This window comes from Saccopteryx leptura, chromosome 5, assembly GCF_036850995.1.
Source record: "Saccopteryx leptura isolate mSacLep1 chromosome 5, mSacLep1_pri_phased_curated, whole genome shotgun sequence".
Classification (NCBI taxonomy): Eukaryota; Metazoa; Chordata; class Mammalia; order Chiroptera; family Emballonuridae; genus Saccopteryx; species Saccopteryx leptura.
In genome coordinates this window covers 110,314,808-110,341,323 of record NC_089507.1, presented here as the reverse complement: position 1 = coordinate 110,341,323, position 26,516 = coordinate 110,314,808, and the positions used below count along the sequence as shown (strand labels likewise).

General features: G+C 39.1%; 1 protein-coding gene and 1 non-coding gene across 2 annotated transcripts in view; one reads left to right on the top strand and one right to left on the bottom strand.

Moving 5' to 3' along the window:
* Nucleotides 1–26,516, bottom strand: part of CREM (cAMP responsive element modulator) — a 514,873-nt gene that overhangs the window by 484,050 nt on the left and 4,307 nt on the right. The gene's annotated exons all lie outside the window — the stretch shown is intronic.
* On the top strand, nucleotides 21,816–21,922 carry LOC136407260 (U6 spliceosomal RNA). Its single transcript, XR_010751817.1, has one exon. It is a non-coding gene; the product is annotated as a U6 spliceosomal RNA (small nuclear RNA).

Sequence of the window (26,516 nt, the reverse complement as noted above, 5' to 3'; positions counted from 1 at the left end):
TTACTTTGAAATATTAAGACTTGTTGCTTGTTTAAGTCAGTCCTCATTGGAGAGTCAAATCAACCTGATTGTGTGATATAAATGTTGGGTATTTATTAAACTGAATAATATTGTGAACATATGATGAATTAAAACTAAGCTATGTGACAGAGACCAATAAATCAACAATATGATAGTTGATATAATGCAAGTTGCCAACAATTCACTAAAATTACTCTTTCCTTCTTCTTGGGCAACTGAACAGAATACACTTCTTAGACTGCCACAGCTAAGTGTGGTTATATGATAAAGTTCTTGCCAATTTTGGCAGAATTCTGCTTCATATGTTTAACTGGAAACGCTGGCATTTCTTCTTTTTTGCTGGCTGGAACACTGTGACCAGGGTCATCTTGAAAACTAGGCATTGGGCCCTGGCCGGTTGGCTCAGTGGTAGAGCGTCGGCCTGGCGTGCAGAAGTCCCGGGTTCGATTCCCGGCCAGGGCACACAGGAGAAGCGCCCATCTGCTTCTCCACCCCTCCCTCTCTCCTTCCTCTCTGTCTCTCTCTTCCCCTCCCGCAGCTGAGGCTCCATTGGAGCAAAGATGACCCAGGCGCTGGGGATGGCTCCTTGGCCTCTGCCCCAGGCGCTAGAGTGACTCTGGTCACAACAGAGCGACGCCCCGGAGGGGCAGAGCATCGCCCCCTGGTGGGCAGAGCATCACGCCCTGGTGGGCGTGCCGGGTGGATCCCGGTCGGGCGCATGCGGGAGTCTGTCTGACTGTCTCTCCCCGTTTCCAGCTTCAGAAAAATACAAAAAAAAAAAAAAAAAAGAAAAGAAAAAAAAGAAAAAGAAAACTAGGCATTGAAAATGGCAGCATAGTGCCCCACCTGGGTTCTTGATGCCTGGAGCACAGCTACCTATGACCCAGAACAATGTACCTCAAATTGCTATGTAAGAAGGCAGTGAACTTTTTGTACATTAAACCACATTATTATTGGGTCTTTTGTTGCGGCAGCTTAACTTATCCTAATTTATATAATTGGTCTCAATGGACAGATCAAACATCACATATTCCTATATTGGTGATTTCCAGTGGGGTGGCAGGCTTGCTTAGGAATAGCTCAACAATACTCAAGTCACATAAGAACAACCATAAAAATATAGTAGCTTCCATCCGACTCATCTTAAATGAAAAAAACCTAGCATTTTGTGAGTTTCTAATAACAAATGTTTCACCTTACCCTTACAAAATGTGGGGACTCTGCCATTTTGCTTTTAACAGTAAGTCTAACAAAACGATTCAATTGTTTGACATGCTGCTATTCAAGGTTTCTTCCTAATATTATTATTTTAAATTTCACATAAACATTACCTTGATATTTGAACCAACATATTGCCTGAAGCTCAAGTAGCTAAGCAACACCTAAAGTCACCAGAAAAGCAACAGAGCAAATATCTTCAAGTATTTAACTGATTATAATTATAAAATATTTAAATTCATATTAATAAAAAAAATGAATATATCACAAAGCCCCCACAATTTTTCTGACAAAATAGGAGGACCTACTCTTGGTGCTAAGGTGGACTAATGTAAAACAAATAACATAGTTGACTTTCACAATTTGCACTGAACTGAACTCCATCATTAATGACCTTGAGCTTTCTAGCTGCTGTTACACTGCACTATAAAGAGACACGGCAGAGAGACAGGAGCAGAAGAAATTAGATCCATTTTGTAATGAATTGTGTATAATGTCATTCAGAGACTGTATATCAAAGCTGTGCCCTTAATGAGATGGAAAGACACTTTTCTATTCCTCTGTACTCACTCTGTCTATCATAGTACTTGCCATGCTGCATTGTATCCCACTGTTTGTACTTCTTTTCTTCCCCAAGTCTAGTGGTTAATCTTTTGGGGAGTTAAGAATCCTTGAGAATCTGATGAAATCTATGATTTCTTCCCTTGGAAACAAATGTTCATCAGCATATACTCAGTAAATTGGCAAGCTGTTTCAGAAAAGTTATGGGTGCTTTGAACTTCAAGGGCCTGAGAATCACAGATTAAATATCTGATGTCAAACTGTGGGTCTCTAGAGGATGAATCTATAGCCAATTAACTTTTGAACTCATGTCACTTAACACAATGGGTAACACATATGGGTGTCCAACTTCCATTTTTTAAGACATATCTGTGTAAAAATATCACGAACATATATTAAAGTAATTTCAAATTTATTATGAGCATATGCCACAGTTTTGTTTCAAGCTAACTGCAAGGTGGTACTTTCTAATTAGTCCAGTTCAAAGATTTCTTTCCTGGTAGATATGTATTTTTCTTAGGAAGGAAAGATAGCTAGATAACATTGATAAATTAGTTCAGGAAAGGAGTATTTGGGTAAAGGTAACTAAGTTCCTCACAGGATGGACGGTCAACTGTGCAAGTTGAGTCTAAGTTTATCAGGAAATTGCTGAACTCTATTATCAGAAGCACTTGGTAATTCCAAGAATAACTGTTCCTCACATAAGATAACCAATTTCTGAACCAGGTTGCCTTATCTTTGATTTAGGAAATTTTATAACAGTAAAAATTGACCAGCACTTACGTTCATTATAAGAAGAGCAGTAGAAATTAGGATGGGAAAGTTATCCTTGAAGGATGGATGTATCCTTGGAAGGTGGAAACCAAGGTAGCAAGGCATGATCTGTGGTTCACCAGAAGTGGAGTTGCATAGACAGCTAGTGGAAGCTAAGGGTAGAAATCTTAGTCGAATTTGGAGAAGGGTGGACCTTGAAGAACAGAATAAGATGTTTGTACTTTAGCCACTGAAGATGTCTAAATGGAGGCAGGACATAATCCAAGTGACAACATAATTAGCCTTAGCCTGTGCAGTATGCAGGAGAGAGTAAACATAGAGATGCTAAGATGCTCTCCAGGCATGAAATAATAAGTATCTGAATGAGTTGATGCAAATTATTGAATAGAATGACCAGGAGGAATGATGTCAGAATATCTTGCAAAGGAAAAATGCAGTTTTTAATACTCGGTATATAGAGAATAGAATGTGTGGGCTTTGGCAGAGGTAAAATTCACACTGATTAGAGTTTCATCTTTTCTTTTCTTTGAATACTCCCTGGTGAAGATGCAAGTAAACACAAAATAAAGAGACTAGCAGGAGGAAATGGAAGAAGACAACAGATTATTCAATCCAGGTGCATGAGGCTGAAGTTAGGTGAGTGGCAGAAAGGTGATACCACTAACAGAAAGGAATCGTTCTCTTTTGATTGTTCTCTCATTCCCACTATATTGGATAGTCCTTGAAGACAGAAACTTTGTTTTGGGCACTTATCATTTAGACTACCTATCCTAAACCTTGTTTCCCCAATCTTTCCCCACACTCCACTAATGAATAGTGTCACAGATTACCTTATGAAAAGAAGATAAAAGACACAGATCATGATGATAGAGTGCAGAAATAAAACTAAGAAGAAAAGATGGGATAAGGAAAAAATAGATAAGAAAAAAGTGAACACAATGAGAGACAATGAGTCCCACTTGATGATGGGCTACTATAGCTTGCTAACTTCTGATCATTGAGGATGGTATTATACAGGAGACTAAAGGTTGCTAAGAGGAACTCTCTATTGAATTCACTTATTACTGTTTTCAGCTATTAAAATACTAGTTCTCCAAGGCTTGGTTGATAGGGTGAGCATAAGTATGCACATTAGAGATGTCAAGAGCAAAAAAAAATTGCTCTATTAAAAAAAGAAATAATGAACAGATTATGGAGCAGTACAATTGAGAGAGAGGGTCAGAGAAGATATTAGGGTGGAGTGGAAAATTATGAGGAATTTGGGGAAATAATAGATATCCTAAAAGAGATTTCTAAAAGTCATTGGAAGATGAATTTTGCAATTTGCTTTGCAATATTAAACTCTTTCCCTAACATGCCACAAAAATTTTATTTATTTATTTATTATTATTTTTGTATTTTTCTGAAGTTAGAAGTGGGGAGGCAGTCAGACAGATCTTGCATGCACCTGATTGGGATCCACCCAGCAAGCCCACCAGGGGACGATGCTCGGTCCATCTGGGGCATTGCTTCATTGCAGCCGGAGCCATTCTAGCACCTGAGGCAGAGATCACAGAGCCATCCTCAGCACCCGGGCCAACTTTGCTCCAATGGAGCCTTGGCTGCAGGAGGGGAAGAGAGATAGAAAAGAGAGAAGGAAGGGTGGAAAAGCAGATGGATGCTTCTCCTGTGTGCTCTGGCTGGAAATTGAACCCGGGACTTCCACATACCTGGCCAATGCTCTACCACTGAGCCAACCGGCCAGGGCTATTTATTTATTATTATTTTTAAAATATTATATTTATTGATTTTATAGAGAGAGAAGGGGAGAGTCGAGAACTTTCTACTCATAGTTGCTTCACTTTAGTTATTCACTGATTGCTTCTCATATGTGCCTTGACTGGGCGAACCCAGGGTTTTGAGCTGATGACCTCAGCATTCTAGGTCAAGCCTCTATTCACTGCATGACCACAGGTCAGGCTCCACAAAGATCTTGAATAAAATTCCCATTTTTTGTTCAAGGCTTCTGGAGTTTTGAGGATAAGTTAAAAAAATTGAGCACAACTTTCTGTGAGATAGGGTCAAGAGGGATGCTTGTTTGGTTCAGGAATCATGTGATTTCTTTCTTTTCTTTCCTGTTGTTATTCTCTTTACCATTTTATTGTTTACTGGAATCTGTACCAGGGAAGTCTAAGAAAGAGAAAGGTAAGACTCAGATAAAAGAATTTCACTTCCATCACGTAATCCATCAATAGAGGTTAACTGAACACCTACAATTAAACCATTATGCTAGGATATAGGGGAGATCTAAGAAATTAAACTGTGGGGATTCTCACAATCTACACAAAGATGAGAAGAGATGGGCCTTGACAAGGAAAATGACTGATGAGTTCTTCAAGGATTTTTTAACAGTCAGCCATGCCCTGCCTTACCCGCTGCACCACATAAAAGAAGCCTTGCTCTCTCATCTCACACTCTTCTTCTAGCAGAGTGATGGGCTGAGCTGTGGTTTCAGAGTCACTGTTTGAAAAGGTGAGAACTCTCGCTTTCCTGGACAGTGGCAACATACTGACCAGAGGTGGTGAATAGGGCCTGTGGTTGACACGGTTGATGTTCTTGTTCAGTTCAGTAAGAGATTGTTTTCTCAGTCCTGTGGTGTCCCAGGCCTTTCTGACCTTAACTGTTTAAAAATGGACCTGAAATATCCATTAAAGTTTCACAATTTACTTGTTTTTATAGTTCATGCAGTCTTCGGTGCATCCTTTAATATAATTTAATTCAGTGAGTACAGACTAACGATCCAGGAATAAACCACTCTACCCAGGGCCTGGAAGATGATGCAATGACAAATAAAAATAGGGTTCCTACTCTCAAAGAATTCACAATATAATTATGGGGATTGGGGAACATAAAAGCCCCCAGATAACTTCAGACCACCTGTCAAATTGATAATCCCCCAGATAACAAATCAACCAGTGAAGAGAAGCTGGAGCCATGGAGGTCTTCAGTACATGTTTGTTGAATGGATAGTGGAGGGATGAATGATATCTGCCATGGGTGATCCCTTCCACCACTGAGAAATGTATAATATATTTCAGATTTTGGCCCAGTTGGTGCTATGAAAACAGTCTTATTTCTCTCAAACTGGGGTTAAGAGAATGCTGCTGCTAATTCTATGAAATCTACAGGTGCATCCTGTTATTGTTATACTGAGTTGAATTTCTACAGCTTGTAATTTCCACCATATTTTACTAGATGGGGCACAGGTGATACAGTGGAAAATTCAAATCCACCATGAATCAAATAACTCTCCCCTACTGTCATGGCTAGCTCCCAAAGAACTATTTGACTGTTGTGAATTGCCTTGCATATAAAATACTGGAAGAACACAATTGGTTTATATGAATCAAAAGCAGAGTTCTCCTCTGTGATCGTTGAAAATTGACTTGGCTCTCATTTTGCAGCTTATGATGACCATTCTTGTTGTATGTCACAGAGATTGTCTAAAAGTCAGTTTCCTTTTCCCCCTTTCCATATGAGGGCAGGATGTGTTTGCTGGATGAATATCAGCAAAATCTCCCTTGGCTCTTCTGTTGTGACTCTAATTTAGGTGTGAATAATAACACAGTTTGTCTTTCAAGCCAACACTGATCAATTAGCTCTGGCTGCCTGAAGGGATTCTTGGGCTCCAGCTGAACTCAGTGGGATACAGGAGAAGACCCGTAGGCATGCTTATGCCATTTTTTATTTAGACATCTACCTAGCTTTCCAATGTAGCTCTTCAAACCTCAATTATTCTTATCCATTGCTTCCAGTTTATTCTTCCTGAAGAATAGTTATTTTTTTCCCTTTTCATATCCAAAACTGAGAGTCACAGAATATCCATCATGTCTGTGAAATTAAGCCTGGATTCCTTAATCTGGCGTTCAAGATACTCATAGTCTGTCCTAACCTATTTCTTCAACATGAATTCTCCACGACTCTCTTTCATGCTGTCTTTGCTACAGAAGAACAAACAACAAAACAACAACAAAAAATCAACTACACACTAATCCCCCAACATGACCTGCTCTTTTCTTGGTTGTCCCTGCCAAATCCCTAAATCCAAATCTAACTCACTCTTTAAGATCTAGCTCAAATGTCATCTCCTAAAGGAAACCTCCCCTTAACCCTACTCTGGAAAGGGTCCTCTCTCCTCTGTGTCTCAGTAATATCAATAATAATCACTAGCATTGATTAAACACATACTATTTATATGGCAAGCACTGTGCTAAACATTTCATACTTATTATCTATCTTAATGACTTCTCACAGAAATTGGATGAAATCAGTGTACTATCACAATTTCCATTTTACAACTGAAGACATTGGATCTCATTGTGGTTGTGCAACACACACACACTCACACAATTACTTAGGGGTGGTATCACATCTAGATCCCCAGGTCTATCTACTTCTTAAACAATGTTACTATTTCATCACTCTGCATTTGCATATTTATATACATAACTGTGCTGTTGTCTTTGGAGACATGGCCAATCATTCCAACATGTATTTAGAGGCAGAAAATGACACTTACCTTTTTATTCCCAGTGTTTACTGAAGTACCTTGCACATAATAGATGCTCAGTGAGTATCTGCAGAATGAATGATTGCATGGTGAACCCTTTTGGAGCTCTGCTTTGAAGAGATGAGATTAATATGGTATCAGCCTCAACTGGTTTTCATTAGGCTTTTACTTCAGAAATACTCAATTGTGGTATATATGAGTCCACAATAATACAATATGTTCACAGGTTTGACTGTACTCATATCTTCAGTTTCAGAAGTCAGGATGGTCAGTATTCTCAAACATGAATCTAGAGAATTGGACACAATTAGCCAGCTAATATAAAGTTCCTTTCTTTTAGGAGCAGAGTGTGTTTTTCTCTTTGGCTTGGGACTTGCCTCTTCTCAAGAGCAGATGGGCCTCCATAAATTAAGTTGGGTAGCCTTGTTTTCTGAGTGTGGAGGCCTAGGAAAGATAAGGAGGGAGGAGGATAACACTTTGCTTATTTAGATTTTGGGCAACTCTGCCCCTCAAAAAAAAGAAAAACTGTCAGCTTTCCTCACATTTTTTTCCAGCAAGTTGTACTTTCAGAGTTTGAGAAAACAAAATGAAACAAAATAAAGATAGATAAAATTAAAAGCAGAAACAAAATAAGAAATTTTGGGGTAATTTTATAATAGGTCAGTTTTTTTTTTCTTTTTTCCTTTTTATGACACCTGCAGGACTAAAATAGAACAAAGGCGCAAAAATTCATGGAATCCACATATCTGTTTCATCTGTTGTGGCCAGATGAGGATTTAACAATACCTCGAATTGGTGAAATTTATTTTTTCTAAGAAGTTTAGAACTTTTTATTTGAATTATTTTCTTTTTTTTTCTTCCTGAAACTACTGTGAAATATACTATTTCTTGTTTGATAAATGAAGAATTTGAGATCTGTGTTAAGATTAGATTAAGTTCATCATGGTGAAGACAAGACTAATTTCTAATTTTCTCACCTATCTTTGTTTTTCTGAAAAATGCTTATCTTTCCTATTATAACCCCTGTTTCCCCACGTTGGTTAACTTGTCTGTCTGCTTTATACAAAGAAGAGAATTATTCATTTTCACTGATCTCATATTTGGTACTCTGTTACTCCTACTATTCATTGAATGCCTACTATGTGCTAAACACATTGCACAGGCATTGGCATTAAGTGAGAACAAAATAGACAAACTCCTTGTCTTTACTATGGTGCTTAAGTTCTGATGTGTCAGACAGACAAGAAGCAAATAAATGAATATATGGTGATGTTCTGTGATGATAAATGTTACAAAGAAAAATAATGCAGGTAAGTAAATTATGCCTGGGATGGGGGTGAGAATAATGCTTTTTTCAAAGAAGATATCAAGGAAAGCCCCTTTGAGAAGGTGACATTTGGCCACAGACCTCAAGGAAGTGAGAGTACAGCCATGTAGCTGTTTGGGTGGAAGAGCATCTTTGTGGCAGGAATGAGCTTGATGTCCTGGGACCAGCATGCAGGCTGGTGTGAGTGGGTAAGCCAGTAGATAGAGGTAAGAGATGCAGAAATGGAAAGCAATCAGGTTACTGCATTTGCCCAAATGAGATGATGGGGGCTTGGTCTGAGGTGATGGCAGTAGAGATGGTGAGAAATGCTTACTTTCAGGATCTATTTTAAAAGTAAAGCCCACAGAATTTGCTTGATTTATTGAATGAAGGATATTTTTTAAAAAATATCCTTGACTTGAGTTCTCAGTGAAAAATGGTAGTGAAGGTGAGTAGAAGGTGGTTTAAGATTATGAGAGAGAGACAGAATCAAGAATTCTGTGTTGACCATGGGTAACTGACATCTAAGTGGGTATAGTGTGGGTGGTGGACAAACAACTCATTTGTGGAGTTGTGCTGTAAAGGGGGAAGAGACTATAAGGCAGTAGCTGGAAAGAGTTGTGGAACTAGTGAGTTCTTTTTAATAAACTTTATTTTTTAGAGAGAGTTTGGATTCACAGGAAACTTGAGTGGTATGTGCAAATGTTTCCCATATGCTCATTACTCCCCTCACCCTTTACACACAGCCTCCTCCACTATCAACATCTACCACCAGTGGTACATTTGTGACAATTGATGAACCTACACTGACACATCATCACCCAGAATTTGTAGCTGTCATTAGGGTTCACTCTTGGTTGCATACACTAGTGGTTGGCAAACCGCGGCTGGTGAGCCACATGCTCACTCAACTCGTGCATGAATAGCGCACGCCTACCCCATGCTGGTATCCTGCGGGCACATCTCTCTGTTGCTTGACCAACCTACACCCCTGTGTACCTGCCCGCCACACGGGGTATTTTGTGCAAAAGCCACACTCAGAAGCCAAAGAGCCGCATGTGGCTCACAAGCCAAGTTTTGCCAACTACCGACCCAGAGAAAGAAGCAAAAGGTATTTTGTGGTTCCCACTAGTCTTGAGACTGGCCGGTTCCCAACCTCTCTGGGCCTTGCTTTCCCCACCTGAAAAATGAAGAATGTGAAAGCTGAGGCTGTGATTACCTTGGAAAGGAGAAGGGAAAAGAGAGGGGGGGAATGGGAGGGGTAGGGGAGGGGAAAGGGGGGTTACATGCTAACTCGACTCATGCATGAATCTCGTGCACCTCCCCTGCACTCTATGGGTTAGAATATTGTACAGAGTAGCATCATTGCCCTAAAAAGTCTCCATTCTTCATCTATTCATCCTCTCCTCTTCCAACCCCTGACAATTAGTGAGGTTTTAAAAAAAAAATTTTTTTTTTTTATTTTTCTGAAGTTGGAAACGGGGAGGCAGTCAGACAGACTCTCGCATGCGTCCAACCGGGATCCACCCGGCACGCCCACCAGGGGGCGGTGCTCTGCCCATCTGGGGCGTTGCTCTGTTGCAACCAGAGCCATTCTAGCGCCTGAGGCAGAGGCCATAGAGCCATCCTCAGAGCCCGGGCAAACTTTGCTCCAATGGAGCCTTGGCTGCGGGAGGGGAAGAGAGAGATGGAGAGGGGGAGGGGTAGAGAAGCAGATGGGCGCTTCTCCTGTGTGCCCTGGCAGCGAATCGAACCCAGGACTCCTGCATGTCAGGCCGACACTCTACCACTGAGCCAACCAGCCAGGGCCTGTTTGTGTTTTAAGAAGGAAATTATGGTATAGCAGTATGCTGACAAAAATGCTGAAGAGAAAATTTATTATTAATATTATTGTTATTGGCTCAAAGTTTTTGAATAAGAGAAAGGCCAGAGGATGTGGTGCATAGATAGAAGAACCAGCTTGAGATACCAGTATAGACACTTCTTTTACTGTAACCGGTGGAAGATAGTGAATAATGAATCAGAAGCAGGTCTGCTGGTAAGTACGGTGGTGGGAGAAGAAGTGAATTTCTTCTTGTTGCTTAATTTTCTCAGTGAAATAAGAAGCAAGGTTAGCACCTGAGAGACTAGGGGAGGCCAAAGGGTGTTAGATGAGAAGTCTCATTCAGCAAGTTCTACTGAGTAACTATTAAATGCCAGTCACTATTTTTGGACCTAGGGGAACAGCAGTGAATAAAATCATGTCCCTACTTCTACGGAATTTACATTCTGGTAGATTTGAGAATGTGTGAGAGGTAAGAATGAGTATTAGTCCATTTTGCTGCAGTAATGAATGACTCCAAAGTTTCAGTGGCTTAGAACAAAAAGTTTCAGCCATGCTGCAAGTCAGCTGATGGTGACCTCCAGCTCTACCATGAGCAGCAGCTCTGTTCCATCTGAGGAGAGACGAAAACTCAGCTCAGTCAGTCTTGGTCTTCTTCATTCTCAGATGTCAGCTTTCATTTCAAACATTTTTTAAAGCATGAAAATGTTCTTCAGTTTTGAAAAATTATATTAATTTAAACCCATTTAAATCAAGAAAAACAGTTACTCTAGCTCTCTGAGCACATCATTCTCTCTGAATGTCTACACATTCACCAACCCAGCTCTCTGAACCTCCTTTTGGTGTTTCATAGTTATCATTGATTAAATCACTGGCTATTGGTGATTGAACTTAATGTCCAGCTCCTTCCCCAAGGTAAGAGGTGAAACTGAGAGTTCTAATTCTCAAATCACAGGGTTGGTTCCCCTGGTTACCATCCTCCATTCTTAGGTGCTTTCCAAAAGTCACCTCATTAACATAACAAAAGTCAGCTATATCATTCTCATCTCTGAGGAAATTCCAAGGGTTTTAAAGCTTTATGCCAGCTCTTTGCTCTCCTCCACTGACTGGGGTCCTCCAAGGCCTCCTTGGCGACTCCAGTTGCCCCCCAACTTCCTTAGACCCACCTCTGTGCTGCAGGGTAGATGGCCTACCTATTCTTAGCCTCCCTCCACACAGGGTGGTTACCGGATGCCACTCTTCCCCACCACACCCTGACATCTAGCACCCTTCACCTGTTGTGGTCCATGCCAGGTGCCCCTCTTGCCCAGTGTCGCGGCCCAGTCACAACAAGTATATACCGAGGTCCCAAACAGGAAAAGATATGGAATTGAAATAAATGATAGACAGGGACTTCAATGTAAATACACACACACACACACACACACACACACACACACACAGATGGGTTCGGGAGGATGCCACGGCAAACAGTCTCTACTGTTCCTTAGCCATAATGCCACTGCTTCCAAAAGAGCATCCACCTTTTTTTATGGAAAAAACATGGTCCATTAGCAATTCAATTAAGTTTCCAAGGCAACTCAAAGACAACCCACACCATACCATTCAAATCCAACTTTACACTAATAAGAAATGAGCTTCCAGCTTCTTCTGGAGAACATGGGTGAGACAAACAAGAATCAAGTGTAGCTGTTGTTAACTAGGCAGGTGAGGTGGGAGTTGGGGGTTGGGCCCAGCACTTCTATCCAGATTGCAAAAATACCCTGTTTATTTATTCGGTGCCCAACAGCCCAGTCCACAGACTAGGCCCCTCTGGTGGCACTGGCACACCACCACCCCTACCCCTCCGCTTTCCAGCACCACCAGACTGTCCTGGCTCCTTCCCCACCCTCCCTACCCTTCCTCTGTTGCTGAGCAACCTTAAAAGGACCTGCTCCTGCTCTCTTACTCTCTCCTGGTTTTTAAGAAATTATGAAGAAGCCAGGATCTGAAGAAGCATGAGATAGAAGACCACATGAAGAAAGGCCCAGCTCTCCAGTTCATTCCAACCACTCCAGCTGAGCTTCCAGCTGTGTCCACATGAGTAAGCCCAGGAGTAGGAGCAGCAAGATGGTGATGGAGTAGGCAGATGTTCCAACTTCCACCTCCCAGAACCAAAGTGGATTACAACTTAATTTTAAGAACAATCATCTGGAAAAACAAACTTTGGGCTAAACCAAGAGGAATCTATAACCGAAGATCACTAAAGAAGCCACACTGAGACTGGTAAGAAAAATGGAAACGTGGAGAGGGCTGCCCAGCTCCCAGAAGTGAGTGACGGCCCAGAGGGACTTGTGTGGCAGGGAGGTTTACTGGAGAAAGGAGGGTCCTGGGCCCCAGGATCAAAGCCCCAGCTTGCAGCCTCAGAGCCTAGAAGAGACATACAAACAATATTTAGCTGTGAAACAAGTCAGAATACTGTTTGCAAGAAAGAGACAAATTTCTTAGACCCAGGATTTGTCTTAAAGGGACCAAGCAAAAAACCTCTTTCACAACTACCCACCTGGGACTCCAGGGGACAGGGAGAGCTGAGAGGACCAGAGTAGCGGGAAGAGAGTGTAATCTAGGAGGCACAGGAAGGAACACTTTGAAGGACAGCTGCCCTAACCCCTAGGCTGAGTCACTCCCCAAATCTAAAGTGAATATTTTTTCTGGAACCAGCAATACCAGCAAAGGGAAGCAGGTCACCAGCCAAACCAAAGCTCTCCTGCTGCAGTCAGAACAAAGAATCACTTAGAAGCAGGGAGCCCATCAGGGATACAGTATTGAGTGCTGAGGTCTGAGCTACATTGCCACCCGCACATTGCTGAGTGCTCACCAGAGGGCAGACAGCAGTGGGACATGGGAGCAGAAGCTGGGGGCTGGCTGTGGCTGCAGCCCAAGCCCATGAACACAGTTCTGCCAGTGGGGGCAGAGTGCAGGCCAGGGGACAGCCCAGGCCTGCACACCGGGCACGCACATGCAGACCCACCCATGGAGGCAAGATGGAAGCCGCAGCAACTGCAGTTGCAGGCCGGAGCCAGCAACTCCCTTGCCTGAAAGCCCAAGGCAGCAGCAGCGGTGGTGGCAGACAGACCTCAGGAACACAGAGGCCATACCCATTGGACTCCTGTGGCCACACCCTTCTGAGGGCTGAAAAAGAAGAAAAATATAAAATAAAATAAAAAAGAAGGCTGAATAGAATGACACCAGAAACTAAGGGGCAAGCCACATCCAATATCTAACCTAAACCCTGATTTACAGTACATTTAAACAAACATCCTCCAGGCCAAAAGTAGATAAAAGCCAGCCTAAGTTGATATTAACAATGATACCTGGTTCAGCAGCAGCAGCCACAGGATCTGGATAACCTGTTGCTCCAAAAAGGTAAATAAGGGCCAGTCATAGGCAACGACCCCCACTGGTCTGTGCCAGGCTCCAGCCAAGAAGGTTCAGGGAGGGCACATCCAGAGGCCAGATATGGAGAGCATCAGTTCAGGGCCTAATGACCCTTGTTAGAGTGACACCTTAAGGAAGGGCTCCTCATACCTGACCCAGTCAAGATATAGAAAATGCCAATACAAATAGCAAAAAGAACAGTGACCAAACAGCCCATAGCAGTTTCCAGACAGCAACTGATGCCAACCCAAGAAGTACTAGAAACAACACAACTGGAAACTGGAGGCAGACAGCACTAACCCTAGACTTAGCTAGCTACACAAACAACACATCCAAAGGAGGAGTCTATACACAGACAAAATGAGAAGGCAGAGAAGTGCAACACAAGTAAATCAACAAGAGAAATCCACAGAAAAAGATCTGAATGAAATGGAAATAACCAAATTACTGGATGCAGAGTTTAAAATAATGAGTGTAAGAATGCTCAAAGATCTTAGAGCAACAATGGATGGACATGAGCACCTAAATAAAGAGATAACAAGCATCAAAAAGAACATTGAAACCATAAAAAAAAACCAAATCAGAAATGACAAATAATATGTCAGAAATAAAGATCACACTAGAAGGAATTAAAAGCAGGATGGATGAAGCTGAGGATTGAATCAGTGACTTAGAAGACAAGATAAACTAAAGCACGGAAGCAGAGCAGCAAAAAGAAAAGAGAATCAAAAAGTCTGAGGAAACTCTAAGAGATCTCTGTGACAACATGAAGAGAAACAACATTTGCACCATAGAGGTTCCTGAAGGAGAAGAGAAAAAACAAGGAATAGAGAACCTGTTTGAAGAAATCATAGCTGAAAACTTCCCTAAATTGATGAAGGAAAAAAATCACACAAGTTCAAGAAGCACATGGAGTCCCATTAAAGAGGAACCCAAAGAGGCCTACCCCAAGACACATAATTAAAATACAAAAATTAAGGGATAAAGAAAGAATATTAAAAGCTGCAAGAGAAAAGCAGTCAATTACCTACAGAGGAGCCCCCATAAAGATGACATCTGACTCTCAACAAAAACATTAGAGGCCAGAAAAGAATGGCAAGAAATATTTAAAGTAATGCAAAACAAGAGCTTACAACCAAGACTTCTCTATCCAGCAAGGGTATCATTTAAAATTGAAAGAGAAATAAAAAGCTTCTCAGACAAAAAAACTCAAAGAATTTATTACAACCAAACCAATGCTACAAGAAATGTTAACGGGCTATAAACAGAACAAAAGGGGAAAATATCTAGTAAAAGAGAAAAGTAGATGTAAAGAATAAAATGGCAATAAACAACTACATATCAATAATAACCTTAAATGTAAATGGATTAAATGCTCCAACCAAAAGACATAGGGGAGCTGTGTGTATAAGAAAACAGGACCCATACATATGCTGTCTACAAGAGACACATCTCAAAACAAAATATACACATAGACTGAAAGTAAAGGGATGGAAAAAAATGTTTCATGCAAAAAGAAATGAAAAAAAAAGCTGGGGAAGCAATACTTATATCTGACAAAATAGACTTTAAAACAAAGGCTGTAGTAAGGGATAAAAAAGGTCACTACATAATGATAATAGAAGCAATCCAACAGGAAGATATAACCAATATAAATATCTATGCACCTAATATAGAAACACCTAAATATATAAAGCATATTTTGATGAACATCAAGTTTGAGATCAACAGCAATACTATAATAGTAGGGAATTTCAATACCCCACTAACAGCACTAGATAGATCCTCAAGAAAGAAAATTAACAAAGAAACACCAGGCTTAAAGGACACACTAGATCAACTCGATTTAATAGATATCTTCAGAACCTTTCACCGCAAAGCAGCAGAATATACATTCTCTTCAAGTGCTTATGGTACATTCACAAGGATAGACCACATGTTAGGGCACAAAAGTGGTCTCAACAAATTTAAGAAGATTGAAATCATATCAAGCATTTTCTTTTATCACAATAGCATGAAACTAGAAATCAACTACAATAGAAAAACTGAAAAACACTCAAAATTGGAAACTAAAGAGGATGTTATTAAATAACAAATGGGTTAACAATGAAATCAAGGAAGAAATAAAAAATTTTCTGGAAACAAATGAAAATGAACATAAAACAACTCAAAATTTATGGGACACAGCAAAAGCAGTCCTGAGAGGGAAGTTCATAGAATTATAGGCATACCTTAAGAAGCTAGAAAAAGCTCAAATAAACAATTTAACCCGGCATCTAAAAGAACTAGAAAAAGAACAGTAAGTAAAACCCAGAGGAAATAGAAGGAAGGAAATAATAAAGATCAGAGTGGAAATAGGTGACATGGAGGCTAAAAAAACAATACAGAGGATCAATGAAACCAAGAGCTGGTTTTTGAAAAGGTAAACAAGATTAATGAACCTTTAACCAAACTCACCAAGCATAAAAGAGAGAGTACTCAAATAAATAAAATTAGAAATGAGAGAGGAGAAATAATCGCTGACACAGCAGAAATAAAAAAGGATTGTAAGAAAATACTATGAAGAACTGTATGCCATAAAATTAGACAACCTAGGCTAAATGGACAAATTCCTCAAAACATATAATTTTTCAAAAATCAATATAGAAGAATTAGAAAACCTAAACAGACCGATTTCAGCAAATAAAATTGGAACAGTTATCAAAAAAAACTCCCAACAAACCAAAGTCCTGGGCCAGATGGTTTCACAGGTGAATTTTACTAAATATTCAAAGAAGAACTAACTCTTATCCTTCTCAAGCTATTTCAAAAAATTCAAGAGGAGGGAAGACTTCCAAGCTCCTTTTATGAGACAAGCATAATCCTCATTCCAAAACCAGGCAAAGACACTACAAAGAAAGAAAACTATAGACCAATATCCTTGATGAATTTAGATGCTAAAATTCTCAACAAAATACATATTAGCAAATCAGATCCAGCGATACATGAAAAAAATCATATATCATGATCAGATGGGATTTCTTTTTGGAAGGCAAGGCTGGTACAATATTTGCAAATCAATCAATGTAATTCAACTCATAAACAAAAGAAAGAATAAAAACCACAAGATAATATCAATAGATGCAGAAAAAAACATTTAATAAAATCCAGCACCCACTTATGATCAAAACTCTCAGCAAAGTGGGAATACAGGGAACATACTTCAACATCTATGACAAACCAACAGCCAACATCATACTCAATGGGCAAAAATTAAAAGCAATTCCCTTAAGAGCAGAAACAAGGCAGGGGTGCCCCCTTTCACCACTTTTATTCAACATAGTTCTGGAAGTTCTAGCCACAGCAATCAGAGAAGAAGAAGAGATAAAAGGCATCCAAATTGGAAAAGAAGTGAAACTATCATTATTTGTTGATGATATGATACTGTACCTAGAAAACCCTAAAGTCTCAGTCAAAAGTCTACTGGACCTGATAAATTCAACAGGGTGGCAAGATATAAAATCAATATTCAGAAATCAGTGGCATTTTTATACACAAACAATGAACTGTTTGAAAGAGAAATTAAGAAGACAATCCCCTTCACTATTGCAACAAAAAAAATAAAGTACCTCGGAGTAAATTTAACCAAAGAGGTTAAAGACTTGTACTCGGAAAATTATAAAACACTGATAAAAGAAATCAAGGAAGATACAAACAAGTGGAAGTATAATATATAGCGTGTTCATGGATAGGAAGAATAAACATTAAAATATCTATATTACCCAAAGCAATCTATAAATTCAATGCAGTTCCTATTAAAATGCCAATGACATACTTTAAAGATATAGAACAAATATTCCAAAACTTTGTATGGAATCAAAAAAGAACACGAATAGCCTCAACAATCTTGAAAAGGAAGAATAAAGTGGAAGGTATCACTCTTCCTGATATCAACTTATACTACAAGGCCACTGTACTCAAAACAGCTTTGTACTGGCATAAGAACAGGCATACAGATCAATAGAATGGAACAGAGAACCTAGAAATAAATCCACACCTATATGGACAATTGATATTTGACAAAGGAGGTAACAGCATACAGTGGAGTAAAGACAGTCTCTTTAACAAATGGTGTTGGGAAACTTGGACAGGTACTTGCATACAAAACTGAAACTAGATCCCCAACTTACACCATTCACAAAAATAAACTCAAAATGGATAAAAGACTTAAATGTAAGTCATGAAACCATAAATATCTTGGAAGCTAACATAGGCAATAAATTCTTCGATATCTCTCGGAGCAATATTTTTGCTGATGTATCTCCACAGGCAAGTGAAATAAAGGACAGGATGAACAAATGGGATTATATGAAACTAAAAAGCTTTTTGCACAGCAAAAGACACCATACAAAATAAAAAGACAACCCACACAGTGAAAAATATATTCTTCAATACATCTGATAAGGGGTTAATAATCAAAATTTATAAAGAACTTGTAAAACTCAACACCAAGAAGGTAAACAATCCAATCAAAAAATGAACAAAACAAATGAATAGACACTTCTCCAAAGAGCACATACAGATGGGCAACAGGCATGTGAAAAAATGTTCAACATCACTAATCATTAAAGAAATGCAAATTAAAACCACAATGAGATACCACCTCACACCTGTCAGAATGGCGCTCATTAACAAAACAATACATAACAAGTGCTGGCGAGGATGTGGAGAACAGGGAACCCTCCTGCACTGCTGGTGGGAATGCAGACTGGTGCTGCCACTGTAGAAAACAGTATGGAGATTTCTCAAAAATTTAAAAATGGAATTCCTTTTGACCCAGCTATCTCACTTTTAGGAATATATCCTAAGAATACCAAATCACTGATTCAAAAGAAGAAATGTACTCCCATGTTTAACAGCAGCATTGTTTTCAATAGCCAAGATCTGGAAACAGCCCAAGTGTCCTTCAGTGGACGAGTGGATTAAAAATATTCCATTGTGTACATATACACAATGGAATACTACATGGTCATGAGGAAGAAGGAAATCTTATCTTTTGTGACAACATGGATGGACCTGGAAACTATCATGCTAAGTGAAATAAGCCAGGCAGAGAAAGAAAAATATCATATGACCTCACTCATTTGAGGAATCTAATGAACAATTTGAACTGAGGAATGGAATAGAGGCAGAGGAGGGATCAAATGTACCAGAGGGAAAGTGGTCAAAGGGAAAATGGAAGAGAAGATGGGATCAGAGAAGCGAAAGAGATTAGTGAAATTATATAAATATAACAGTATTATAGAGAACAGGACAGCAAATCCTGGAGGGAAGTGGGGAAGGGATATCCGAGGAGAACATGGGCGTGGGGGGCAATATATTTGGTGGGACACCTGAATCTATGCAAACACGTAAATTAAAATCATAAAAAAAAGCTTTGTGCCAGAACCAATGTCAAAGAACAAATATATAGTTATTACAAATATATAGTTATAATAAAAAGTAAGATATTATTACAATATCATACTTTTTTTATGTCACAACAGGTTCAAAACTCAAAGTGGGAGAGAGATAAAATTTATTAGCATCCTGAAATCCCAATATTGTGAAATAGATTAGGTAGAAAGACTTAAGCATTGAATAAGGTGGTGGGGTTTATAGGTTCTTTGAACCCTAAGATTATATGACTCTATAATGATTTCAATTCCATTCCCTTCTCTCACTCAAGAAAGCATAGAGGCATGCAGGAGAGTCACTTTATGACTTCTAACAGGAGAACAAATTAAACTAGACTTGAAGAAGACGTTTCAGATTTTTTTTTCTTTAGTGGGATGATGATGTTCAGACAAACAAACAGCTCTTTCTAGGAAGAGCTAAGCATCATAGAAAAGAGAAACAAATGGATGGAAACAAATTAAATTCAATTTTTTAACTGTTTTGTAATAGTAAGAAACTATGTTTTTGCTTAAGGAAGAAGTTTTACATAAAGGAAATGAAGGTAAAGAAAGAAAGAGGGATACCTCTGAGAAAACAATAATTTACTAGTACTTTTTGTTCTGTTTCTGTGAAGGTCCCAATTACAGATATTTTGATAAAGACATGCTCTTTAATTCTTGCAATTTTTCACATGATGGTACTGTTTAGTAGCAGAGCAGCCATCTTACCTTGAGATGTAGTGAATGGTAGGAGGTGAGGAAAGGTTATCATTTTCCCTAAGGTAATTTTTTTTCTTTAAGAAAATTAAATTTAGTGGGCTCACATTAATCAGTAAAAGTACATAGGTTTCAAGTATACATCTCTATAACATTTGAATTGTTGATTATGTTGTGTGCCCATCACCCAAAGTCAAATCACTCTCCATCACTGCATACTTGTCCTCCTCTCCCTACCCACTCCTCCACAATGGCCTCCCCCTGGGAACCACTTCAATTTTATCTATGCCCATGAGTCTCAGTTTTATATCCCACTTATGTGTGAAATCATATAGTTCGTAGCTTTTCTTGATTTACTTATTTCACTCAGTATAATGTTCTCAAGGTCTATCCATGTTGTTGTAAATGGCAATATGTCATCATCTCTTATGGCTGAGTAATATTCCATTGTATATATACCACATCTTCTTTATCCAGTGCTTTATCAAAGGACAATTTGTTTCCACATCTTGGTCACAGTGAATAATGCTGCAATGAATGTGGGGATGCCTGTGTCTTTACATACCAATGCTTTCAAGTTTTTTCAGTAGATACCCAGCAGAAGGGTTGCTGGGTCTTATGGTAGTTCTTATGGTAGTTCTTGTCTTAGTTTTTTGAGGAACCACCGTACTTTTTTCCATAATGGCTGTACCAGTTTACATTCCCACCAGCAGTGAATGAGGGTTCCTTTATCTTCACAGACTCTCCAACACTTGTTATTACCTGTCTTGTTGATAATAGCCAATCTAAAAGGTGTAAGGTGGTATCTCATTGTAGTTTTGACTTGCATTTCTCTAATAGCTACTGAAGATGAGCATTTTTTTATATATCTCTTAACCATTTGTATGTCTTCTTGGGAGAAATATCTGTTCAGATCCTCTCCCCAAAGTCATCTTTATCATTTCCCTAAGCACAAATACATGAGTGTTCTACACTTTTCATCTTGATTCTCATGCTCTCTGTTAGGAAACAATCCTGTGGTTTAAGAATGGGTGTTTTAGAATATAAGAGTAAACTGTGGACAATCATTATTTGGAGTAATTAGACTAGAAAAAGAACCTTAAGTTCTTAAGGATCATTAATAAACCACTAAATAAATCAGTAATCTATCACTGAATTTATAATTAAATATATAAGAAATGATAGGAGATAATTTCTAAAATCTTTATTGCAAAAGGTATTTTTATGTAAGATACTAAATAGTATACATATGACCAGTACACAAAATCCTAGAACTCAGAAATTAATTACTTTCTGAAACGAAAATTAACTGGAGAATGTTAGCCCCCATAGAAGTCAAGTCAGAAAATTACTGCCATGAATGTCTGGGACCACATGCCCAAGGAAGATAGTGTATGTGTAAAAAGTGGGAAGAGCTGGAATATGAATGTAATTAAAAAAAAATTAAATCTGATCACTTTGGTTGCCTATTGAAAGAATGTGTTAACAGAGGGAAGATTGACTCTTGAGAGTGTTTGGAAGGGAACCAGAATACCAGGAGAGAAAAATCAATGAAACCAAAAGATAGTCCTTTGAAAAGAGCAATAAAGTCAATAATCCTACGAAGGCTTAGAAAAAAATTACAGAGAAGACAATATTGTTAATTGGAAATGAAAGAAGGGACATCACTACAGGTTTCATGGACATTAAACGAATAATAAAGGAATACTATGAACAATTCTTTGCCTAAATATTATAGTCTGTAAAACTAATATTTACAAAACCAAAGACTCTAATTATACAATCTAGCAACTGAGCACCTTTGTATTTACCTCAAAGAGGTAAAAAGCTATGTTTACACTAAAACCTGTACAGAGATGTTTACAGCAGTTTTCTTCATAATTTCCCAAACTTAGAAGCTACCAAGATATCCTCCAGTAGGTGAATGGATAAATGAACTGTGGTACATCTGGACAATAGAATATTATTTGACACTAAAAAGATGTGACCTATCAAGCCATGAAAAGACATGAAATAGTGCTCGCTTCAGCAGCACATATACTAAAATTGGAATGATACAGAGAAGATTAGCATGGCCCCTGCGCAAGGATGACACGCAAATTCGTGAAGCGTTCCATATTTTTTGTTTTCTTTGAATATATGTACCCTGATTTATTAATGTCATCCCATTAACATTAATAAAAATTTATTTAAAAAAAAAAAAAAAAAGAAAGCTCCTAAAAGCAAAAAGAGAAAAGAAAGGCGATCACGTGACCACCCCATTTATCTTTACTGGGAATCTTTTAGAGACAAATTTCTTTCTTTCTTTGTGGTGATGCCTCACACTTCAGAATAGTTCAGAAGTAAATGATTTTCTCTGTATGAAACATTTTCAATCACTTGGATTCTGAAGGAAAATTTTTTCCCTTTGGCTATTTTTGTAAACAAATTATGGAGGAATTTCTTTGAATCGATTCTGCAAAATGCATCTTTTATGTCTACTTTATATTGTAGGTCTTAACAAAAATAAATAAAACAAAACATATTGCTGTGGAAAAAAAAATACATGAAATAATTTGGAATGCACATTACTAAATGAAAGAAGCCAATCTGAAAAGGTTACATACTGTATGATTTCAGCTACATGATATTCTACAAGAGACAACACTATAAACACAATGAAAAAACAGTGGCTGCAAGGGGTTAGGGGTGGGAAGAAGATGAATAGGCAGAGCACAGTGGAATTTAAGGCAGTGAAACTACTATTTATGACACTGTAATGACAGGTATATGTCATTATACATTTGCCCAAACCCATAGAACACTACAGAATCTTTTTAGGGTTTATTTCCCATTCTCTGCAGCCCATGTGTCATGAAATCCTACAGCAAGCTAGCCATTTGTCTAAACCATAGGGATCTCTTCAAGAGAGTTAACGTGGGCCTGGGGCAAAACTGTAAATATAGATTGTTGTCTCTTGCAACCAGTTCTGATTGAAATAAAAAATAACTCACTAGCTAACTCATAATGCCCATGTTATGTACCTGAGGCTGCTCTGGCGGAAGTATCATATTTGTTATGGTAGCTGCAACCGGGGCTTTTATTTGGTTGACTTAATGGTAGTCTACTGTTATTTTTCAGGATCTAGCAGATGTTTTCTGAGGTCAGACTGGTGAATTTAATGGAACTATTATGGGGACAACCACTCTGCCTTATTTATTTATTTATTTATTTATTTATTTATTTATTTATTTTCTGAAGTGAGAAGCAAAGAGGCAGAGAGACAGACTCCCTCATGTGCTTGACTGGGATACACCCAGCAAGCCCACCATGGGGCAATGCTCTGCCCATCTGGGGCCCTTGGTCTGTTGCAACCAGAGCTATTCTAGAGCCTGGGGCAGAGGCCATGGAGCTATCCTCAGCACCTCGGCCAACTTTGCTCCAATGGAGCCTTGGCTGCGGGAGGGGAAGAGAGAGACAGAGAGGAAGGAGAAGGGGTAGGGTGGAGAAGCAGATGGGCACTTCTCCTGTGTGTCTTGGCTGGGAAGGAATTAACCCTAGGGCTTCCACATGCTGGGCTGATATCTACCACTGAATCAACCAGCCAAGGCCCCTGCCCTATTTAGATCAAGGGTTCACAAACTATGGCCCAGAGGCCAAATTCAATCTACTGCCTATTTTTATACAGCCTGCATGCTGAAAATGGTCTCTACATTTTTAAATGGTTTAAATCAAAAGAAGAATATTATTTTGTGATGCATGGAAATTATATGAAACTCAAATTTCAGTGTCTATATGTAGTTTTATTTAAACTTAGAAATGTTGTTTACATATTGTCTATAGCTTCTTTTGTACTACAATAGCAAAGCCAAATGGTTGTACTAGAGACTGTATGGCTTGCAAAGGAATAGCCAGGTTCAATTCCCAGTCAGGGCACGCACACAGGAGAAGTGACCATCTGCTTCTCCAACCCTCCCCCTTCTCTCTCTCTCTCTCTCTCTCTCTCTCTCTCTCTCTCTCTCTTCTCCTCCTGCAGCCATGGCTAGGAGACTGGAATGAGTTGGCCCTGGGTGCTGAGAGTGGCTCCATGGCCTCCACCTCAGGCACCAAAAGCTCAGTTGCTGAGCAACGGAGCAAGGTCCCAGATGGGCAGAGCATTGCTCCCTAGTGGTTTTACTGGGTGAATTCCAGTTGTGGCACATGCAGGAGTCTGCCTCTACCTCCCCTCTTCTCATTGAATAAAAAAAAGAAAGAAATTTCTGTTTATAAGCCACTTAATCTATGGCATTTTGTTATATTTAGCTTGAATAAACTAAGACACTATCTAATCCTATTGTCCATATAATTCTTATTTACTCAAACTTCTTAAATACCTAACATCTCACACCAACTAGCACATTCCTTTCCACTGGTGTACCATCCAGTTCACCCAGAAAGTTCTCTAAAATTATAACTGTTCATATCCATTTAGATTTGTTCTCTTTTCTCAAAGTCTTGACATTCAGGCTTTATACTCTGTTTTCAGCTGGGCCTATTATCAGAAGTGCCACTTCCACTGTGACCTTTGTACTAATTTTTTGAGCACAAACACCCCAGGGTTCACTTTTTTTTACTACCATATCTTTTCTTAAATCTCTGCTATGAGCTCTTATTTATAGAGACCATTGTTTCATTACATTTTAAAAATTCATGGCAATGTATTTGGTCCCATGACTCAACTGTTCCATCATTATTTTTTTTTTTTGGTAACTTTACTTTCTTTTTTTTCTGAATTGATCTGTGTTTGCTAAATTTACCCCCTTTTTTTATGGCAATTTAAACAAAATCCAGTCTTTCCTAAACAAGACATTTGCAGGAACTTGGATAACAAATATTCTGGGGTCGTGGTCCAGAGTAACAGAAATTCTTAGGCATGAAGAATCTGTGTTGGAATTTGTTTTCTTTTTTTAAATTTTAGCCCTTGTTTCTCTCCTTTGCCATCTGCAAGGATACTCACATGCAGTTTCTCTCCTCTACCGTGCTTTAGTTATAGACAGTGTCCTGCAAAAGAGCCTTCCACCCACCTTCTCTGCTTCTCTCACATTTCATTGCTACTGGTTCAAACCTGGAAGTGTTGGCGTTGCTTCAGAGAGCTGATTTCTTCTGGTTGTGAGAGGTTTGGCCGTGGAGAGCGTTATCCTGTGCTGCTTTCCTTTCCCTGCATATGGCAGCCCTCCGCTAGAGTCCAGAGTCAAGAATGCACTCTGGTGAAAGTTGGAGTTTCCACCTCTGTGGCTTTCAGTGACACCTAAGAAATTAAAGAGCAGTGCCAACTATCCCATTCCCTTTCCAAACTGAGGGGCTCATTTAGCCTCCACTTGGATTCAAAGTTCTTAACCTTCTAAACCACAACACTGATCTTGGACAAGTTTCTGTGAATCTGAGTTCAGAAATCCCAAGATGGAACTCAATAAAATCTAAGGAAGCAGTCAAGAATAATAAATCCTACTGCAATGTTTTTAGAAATAAAATGTCATCTCAGACTTACAAGTATTTTTCTTGTAAGAGATGGCATGTCACAATGAAAAGGGTCTCCGCTCATGTTTGACTTGTGGAATAAGGCACAGAGTTTAAGAAAACAGGCTACAGCATTAGGAAGCTCTGAGTTTAGGTAGTGAGGGCCTTAGACAAATAATCTCTATAAACTGCCATTTCTTCTTCATCTATAAATGAGGATGATGATGGCTAACTTATAGAGCTCTTATGAAGAGTAAATTAGATACTATATGTAAAACACTCATCCCAAAGCCTGGTACAGAGAAAGTGCTTGATAAATGACATTATTTGTCAGAGTGGGAAGGACAGGGGAGTTCCAGTGGGAGTGAAGAGACTAAACTGTAGAGTACCATAAACTATACAGTGCTAGAGTTACTGGGGGTAGCACCACTGTTGTGCTCACCAGTTAAATTGCTTTCTCATCAGGAGGCAGTTACTAAATTAAAAAGCACACTAATTTCAGACAGAGAGACCTGGATCCTCATCACAGTTCAGCCATTTACCAATTGTGTAATTTCAGCAAATTACTTGACCACTCTGAGTCTCATTTTTCCGTTCAAAATAACACCTGTCTCATTGGTGTATTTAGGGAGAAGTGGGATGATTTATTTGAAAGTTCTCAGCACTCAGTCGGCATAGTTATTTTCTACCGTTCTATGCACACAACTGTCATCAGTACTGGCTGAAGTGTTTTTGCTCCACAAAGGGAGAGAGGGTAACTTGAAAGGGTTACTAATCCCTCGAAACCCTCTCATTACAGACAAACTCATTTCCCGATCCTGCCACGTAAACTACTAATTTGGCTTTGATGACCCGATCACACACTGAAGACCACATTAAGGTTGTCACTGAAAGCTGTACTCATGATCAAAGTTCTGAAGCAAGGCTGCTTCTGCCCACACACTCCGGGGATGGCACCAAACTACAGGATGGAAAAGATAACAGACCCCCACAGAGTCATGTCTCTCAGATCAAGGTCTTAGTCTACCTGCTTGAAAAGTGGGAACATCACTGATGGAAAGTGATAAAAACATTTTATAATTTTATCGACCATTTTATAACTCATTGAAAATCTATTTTGAGAAATTATATTCTCCTGAATATTATTTATGTCATCTAGATTTTCTAACTTATTTGACAAAACTGAACAGTCATCTCAAGATAAGAGTACTTCCCTCTGCATCTGGAGTTGATTCTCCTCAT